A 6,840-nucleotide genomic window follows, 5' to 3' on the forward strand; every position below is an offset into this window, starting at 1 on the left:
TGGGGCCGAGCTGCGAGGGGAGAGGATAGGAGAGGAGTGGAGAGGTAGGAGAGAGAGAGAGAGAGAGGGAGAGAGAGGAGGGGCCCCAGCTCTGCTTTCACATGGCTCCATGCTTTCCCCTCTTTCTCTCTCTCTCCCTCTCTCGGGGAGCGTTTATGAAACCACCGAACCCGGTGAACTCCCCAACGCAAGCCACAGGGTTGCAGACACTATGCTGGAACAAAGCCTGTGGCATTTTTCCTTTTTTTTTCTTTCTCTGTTTTTCTCTCTTTTCTTTTTCTCTTTCTCTTCTCCCTCCAGTTCTACCACCTTCGGACTTCTGTAGCCTTTTTTCCTCTCCTGTTGGATTCACAGATAATATTATCGTCAGATCGACGGAGGGGAGGATTGAAGAAGTTGGGCAACTCACTTGGAGTCACACACACACACACACACACACACATACACACACACAAGCAGAGACGTATTGAGCTGTTGAAGGCACGTAGACAGACAGACAGACAGACAGACAGACCGGCATACACACATACAGAGAGAGAGAGAGAGAGAGAGAGAGAGAGAGAGGGAGAGAGATTCACACAGAGTCCTGAAGTAAAGTAAGAAGAACAGAGTATTGGATTGCTGATGAAATTTAAGACTGAAGTGTCAACACGCGCACATACACACACAGTGCACGCACAGTGCATGTTGGCTTTTTTTATTATTGTCTGTCTGAGTTGAAAAGGAGCCAAGACATGGGAAGGAGAGAGGAGAGGAGAGCAGAGGAGAGGAGAGGAGAGGAAAGGATATAGAAGGAGAAGTGTTGGAGAGGAGAACCAAGGCAAAAGGAGCAGACGGAGGAAAGAGGTAGGGGTGTAAATCACAGCCTCCATGACAATACGATACGGTATAAGCAGGGATTCGATTATTTTCGATACTTAGGAATTCGCAACGATACGATACGATTCGATTCGATTCTTTCCAATTTACACGTATACTTTTCCACTTCTATTATGTTCTGGAGCTATGGCATTGGACAGGGGCCAGCGATTCGATTATTTTCGATACTTAAGAATGCCCCACGATACAATGCAATTTGATCAAATCGCCGGCCGATACATCGATGCATCAATACATTTTGATTATTATTTACATCCCTAGCAAGAAGAGATGGAAGGAGACCGGAGGAGAGGGGAAAAGAGATGACACAAGGAGACACAAGGAGACAGAAGAAGAGGAGTTGGAGAGGAGAGGAGAGGAGAGGAGACGAGACGAGACGAGACGAGACGAGAAAAGACGACAGGAGATGAGACGAGAGCAGTTGGAGTGGAGAGGAGAGGAGAGGAGAGGCAACAGGAGCGGAGCAAACAGAAGGGGAAGAGACGACATGAGAGAAGACCGGAGGAGACAGGAGAGAAGAGGAAGGGAGGGGAAAGGAGAGGAGAGGAGAGGAGACAGGAGCAGAAGGGGAGACGGGGGCACAACAGTGGACAAAACAGGAGGAAAGGAGAGAAGGAGAGGAGACGAGTAAAGATGAGACAGGGGGAGAAGAGGAGACAGGAGAGGACACAGGATGGAAAAGAGAGGAGATGATAAGAGAGGAGAGGAGAGCAGGAGGTGAGGAGAGGAGTCCGGAGGAGATAAGTTGAGATGGCAGGAGATACAAGGAGACAAGAGGAGATGGCGGGAGGAAGAGACATGACAGAATATCCTGATCCAGGTATATCCTTCAGGGCCCAGTCAAACCAGCCAGCTAGCCAGTCTGGTCTGCAGTGCCTTGCGGCAACTCCCAACCACGAACTGGTTATAAATACGTAATTAAACTACGAATGTTACCTTTTTAAATCACTTCACAAGACACAAGGGGACAAGAGGAGAAGATACAGAGCAAGGGATCCTAGTTAAGGTATCCTTCAGGGCCACAGTCAGCCAGCCAGCCAGCCAGCCAGTCCGACAGACAGGCCTGCCGTGCCTTGTGGCAACTCCCAACCATGAACTGGTTATAAATATGTAATTAAACTACGAATGTTACCTTTTTAAATTACTTCACAAGACACAAGGGGACAAGAGGAGAAGATACAGCAAGGGCCCCAGTCAGCCAGCCAGCCAGTCAGTCCGACAGGCCTGCCGTGCCTCGTGGCAACTCCCATCAAAGGCCCTTCCCTCCCCTTGCCTTGCCTTCCCTCCCCTTGCCTTGCCTTCCCTCCCCTTGCCTTGCCTTGCCTTGCCTTGCCTTGCCTTGCCTTGCCTCCCCTTGCCTTGCCTTCCCTCCCCTTGCCTCCTCTTGCCTCCCCTTGCCTTGCCTCCCCTTGCCTTGCCTCCCCTTGCCTTGCCTTGCCTTGCCTTGCCTTCCTCCTAGAGGCCCCCTCGGTCCACCACCGCTCACCACTCACCAGTCACGTCATCACAGCCGAGCAGCCGAGACGCTCTCTCTCTCTCTCTCTCTCTCTTTCAGTTTTTCAATCTCTCTCTCTCTCTTTCAGTTTTTCAATCTCTCTCTCTCTTTCAGTTTTTCAATCTCTCTCTCTCTTTCAGTTTTTCAATATCTCTCTCTCTTTCTCTCTTTGAATCTCAATGTCTCTCTCTCTCTCTCTCTCTCTCTCTCTCTCTCTCTCTTGCTGCATCTCTCTTTCAGTTTTTCAATGTATAGGGGGGGGGGGGTTGACCACTGAGAATGTAAGTTGCGGCCTGACATTGTAACACGTTCAACAATGAGTCAATAAAGGACTGGTTAAATCTCTCTTTCAGTTTTTCAACATCTCTCTCTCTCTTTCTCTCTTTGAATCTCTCTCTCTCTCTCTCTCTCTCTCTCTCTCTCTCTCTCTCTCTCTCTTGCTGCATCTCTCTTTCTGTTTTTCAATCTCTCTCTCTCTCTCTCTCTCTGCATCTCTGTGTTAGTTGCCTGTCTGTCTTTACCATACTCTGTCTCTTTATTCTCACTGTGTTTTAGTTGCCCGCATGCCTCTCTGTCTGCCTACCTAACCTACACTCCCAATCTGCCTGGCTAACTCTCTCTCTCACACACACTGTCTGTCTGTCTGTCTGTCTGTCTGTCTGTCTGTCTGTCTGTCTCTCTCTGCATGTCTTTCTCTCTCTCTCTCTCTCTTTCTCTCTCTCTCTCTTCCTCTCTCTGTCCACAGGATATTGTCTTGGTTTCTCAGCATTACAGAGATGTTACATCATGCTCCCCTTAAAGCGGTTGGCCTGAAGAGGTGTAAGAGAAAAACACTTTCTCTCTCTCTCTCTCTTACTCTCTCTCACACACACACACACACACACACACACACACACACACACACACACACACACACACACACACACACACACACACACTTCCCCTGTGGAATAAATGATTAGGTGCACTCTGCATCATCTCGGAACTTTACTCATCTACGAAACCTGTCCAAATCGGCAGGCATGATCCACCCAGTAAGGCCTAGTTAGGAAGCGAGAAAAAAATATATTTTTGGTGTACGAACACAGAAGATTACACCATCTATGATGCCCTCTCTCTGTATGCTAGCTCTCTCACTCTCTGTGTTTTGTTATTAAAAAAAATGTTGAACTGCATGAATATTCCAATTGCAACATGACCGCACTGACCTCTTCTGATGCGTGGAGCCACCGCAGAGACAGAAAAGTTCAGACGTCTCCAAGAAGGGCCCCCAAAATTATTGTCAGGGGCCCCTCTAAGGACAATATTACCCCTGTGGCTTTCAGTAATAACCGGTTCTAAAATGTACATGCCATTATTCAGAGGTGTCAATCCCGGGTTCAGAATGTAGGCCTACGTTAAAAAAAAATCCCAGCCACAATTTTGATCCAACCAGCTCTGGGTGCATTTCTCGAAACCATAGTTGCTAACTATGTTAGCTACTTTGTTGTTTGCAATGTAATTTCCCACTGAAAACTATCCAAGTTGCTAACTGGGTACACCTTCGAGAAACGCACTCCAGAATTGGCCTGAGTACTCAAGACAGCTAGACCATATGATCAGTGAAGACACTTGGGTCGGAAGGAAACTGGCAGGCTGTTTACTTTATGAACTGAGTTTTTGACGCCTCAGGGCCATATTCAGTGGTGCCTCTGAGGTATAGTAGAGTTATAGCCTGCATGGCGACGCCATCCTGTGTACTCCATCCAAAGATTTTGGCTACACCGAGTCAACAGTCGGCTTTTCGCCTATAGGCTATAGTAAAGTATCGTTTATCATTTATTGATCCCGGGGGGGGAATTAAGGAAGGCTAGTCTGATGAAGACTAGGGTGGTTGAAATGGCTCCAAACTGTTTTAGATGGCTGTCATAATTCTAAAAGCTTCTGTGGCCGCTACACATATGGTCATTTTTTTTTTTCTTCACACACCAACTCCTCAGCCGCCCCTCTTCTCATCGGCGATTATGGGCTGGAGTGCCAATGGGTCACAAAGTCCATGACCAACAATGATGTGACACAGAGATCAAGCCGCTCCAATAAAAAAGAACCCTAGCCTCAGTTTTTAACAAATTTGTTTTCTGACTTCACATTCACAAAGTCTGCTGACTTGTGGATTTGTTGTCTCCTCCTGACATCTGATGACATTAAGTTCTGTTTTAGTGGGTGATTAGGTCCTGAACAATGCATAGCAAGACCTATGCGAGAGCTTGCAGGAAGAAAGTAATCTTCTCTGAAAATTGTTGACCCACACCAGTGAGCTGTCAAGAGAGAGCAACCTTGACTGCTAATGTTTTGGGAAGTGTCAGAGGTTATATAAACTGGTTAGGCCTATATGTAATTTAACTATGAATATTACCATTTGTAACATACATTCACAATGAGGTTGTTCATTTTGCACATATTATCTTTTGGGTGGCAATTTGAAACCAATCAAACTGTGTGTATGGTTATATGAATGACTCTGAGTGGTTACAAATGCGTAATTAATCTGCATTAAACTATTACCATTTTTAATATAAGTTCTCCAAAAGAGGTTATTTGGACAAGCACATTATCTCTGACTGGGTGACATTATTTTGAAACACTTAAAACTATATCTGAAGTGGCCAGCAGCACGGCTCCCCAGGGACCCAAGTTGCCCAATTCTGCACGGTGTCTCGACTTAAAACCAACCACGAGAGCGCGTGTTGATCTTCCCCAAAACCCATGTTGAAAGACAGGGTGAGGGTGGGGGCAAGGTTGGCAACATATTAGTTCACCAGAGACATTCAGTCCAGCAAGCATCGTTTGTTGTCCCTCACGACACACTCTCAGACAAAAACTGGGTCAGTCCATGCCACCCGAAATACCCAACCGCATCACATCCATTCAGCATTTCTCTAATCCAACCAACCGGCCGCGAACCTGTGTGACAGCCTTTAAAAATGGTGACACTGCACACACACACAAACAAAACTGTTACGACTTATTTTCCCTGGCGTAAGAAAACACTGCTGTTTGTAATGGTTTACCTTTAAGGAAGGCCAGTTTTCCCGGAACGTGACGGCAGGGTCTCTCCTCTCCTCCACTGGCTCGCCTCGTACTCGCTCGCTTGCTCGTCTGTCACTTCAAAAGAAACACTAGACGTCTCTGTCTGTTCACGTAATGTCCCAAGCGACAAAAAGAAGACGATACTGTTTTAAGTATCCCGATCAGCTGGCGAATGCCGTTGTCAAAACATAGCAAAAAACATTAACAGCGAAAGAAAATGTAGTAGCCTACTTTGTGTTACGTTCTAAAACTGTATCAGATCCTGTCGCAGCCCATAAAGTAAATCTTCTAGGCATAGGAAATACGTCTCACAGGCTATTTTAACTTGACGATTCAGACACATAAAAACACGCCTATAGTCAAGAGTCTGATGATAACGAAACCGAAAAAATACGTTAAATATGTTACAATATCTCGCTCAAATAGACGCTAAAATTGTGGAATCGTTGAGTAACGACGCCGGTCAAGGGTGTTAAAGATTGGTCATCTTCATAAAAACGGCATTCCAAATTGGTGCGCGGAGTCGGTGTGTGCCTTTGAGCGTCGTTTCCAGATGTCTCACGCGTACAGCGGTGCAGAGCTTTTTCATTTGCCCCCCTCCCTCTCCTTTCTCACTCTCTTTCTGGCCCTCGCCCGCTTGGAGACGTAAGCGGCGCGGTGGTTTCCGTGCGACAGTCTGTGTGCAGACTTCAACGTTGGCCACTCTGCCCGCGGGCTCAGCGCATGCCTGCTCCGCCTATATCCACCATGAGCTGTCCCCACTCCCTAGCCAGCCTGTTTTTTCCCTCCCCAAAGGTAGATTCTCTCGCGCTCCTGTTGTTCCCCATGGAGAAATACAGGGGAGGGGGATTTCAACGCCATAACCCCGAACTGACTGCACTGAAGGTGGTCTACATAACTCGAAGCTATGTTAATTTAAAAAACAGTGGGAGTGAAACAATTTAGTGTAATTCAGAAGCGGAAAGGTGGACAGGAACGCGCGCGGTCTCCAAAACATTCACCAACTTGTAGCTCGTGCATGGCCCATCATTTTTATTAAGTTATGAACAATAGTTTGACTAGTCTGAATTCTACAGCTAGTCCTGTTATTTTCAACTGGCTGATACAGAGAGCGCAGACATTTGAGGAAAATTGACGCTTTTTGTTGTGCGTCTTTACACAATGGGTCCAAGTCTGATATTATTCTCGAAAGAAGTAGCCTACACTGCTGTACGTCTGTCTCTCCTCCACAGACAGTGTGCCACCCAGCCAACAAGCGGGTTCTGGAACACAACAGGCCAAGCATCCACATTCGCCAAACCAGGCCCTCAAGTAGCCTATGCGCACGCAAGTACATAGAAGCCAATTGCGCCATCTGGTGGTCAAATCAAGACGCGACATTTTTTTCTGAAGGATTA

At 46.9% G+C, this 6,840-nt stretch overlaps 1 protein-coding gene across 1 annotated transcript in view; it reads right to left on the bottom strand.

Moving 5' to 3' along the window:
• glis2a (GLIS family zinc finger 2a) overlaps positions 1 to 6,721 on the bottom strand; it is a 97,232-nt gene extending 90,511 nt beyond the window's left edge. The window contains exon 1 of the mRNA XM_063198281.1: positions 5,425 to 6,721. The gene's annotated coding sequence lies outside the window, so the exon portion shown is untranslated. The remainder of the gene's footprint in view (positions 1 to 5,424) is intronic.
• Between the last annotated feature and the right edge of the window lie 119 nt (positions 6,722 to 6,840).

This window comes from Engraulis encrasicolus, chromosome 1 (genome assembly GCF_034702125.1).
Source record: "Engraulis encrasicolus isolate BLACKSEA-1 chromosome 1, IST_EnEncr_1.0, whole genome shotgun sequence".
Taxonomy (NCBI): Eukaryota; Metazoa; Chordata; class Actinopteri; order Clupeiformes; family Engraulidae; genus Engraulis; species Engraulis encrasicolus.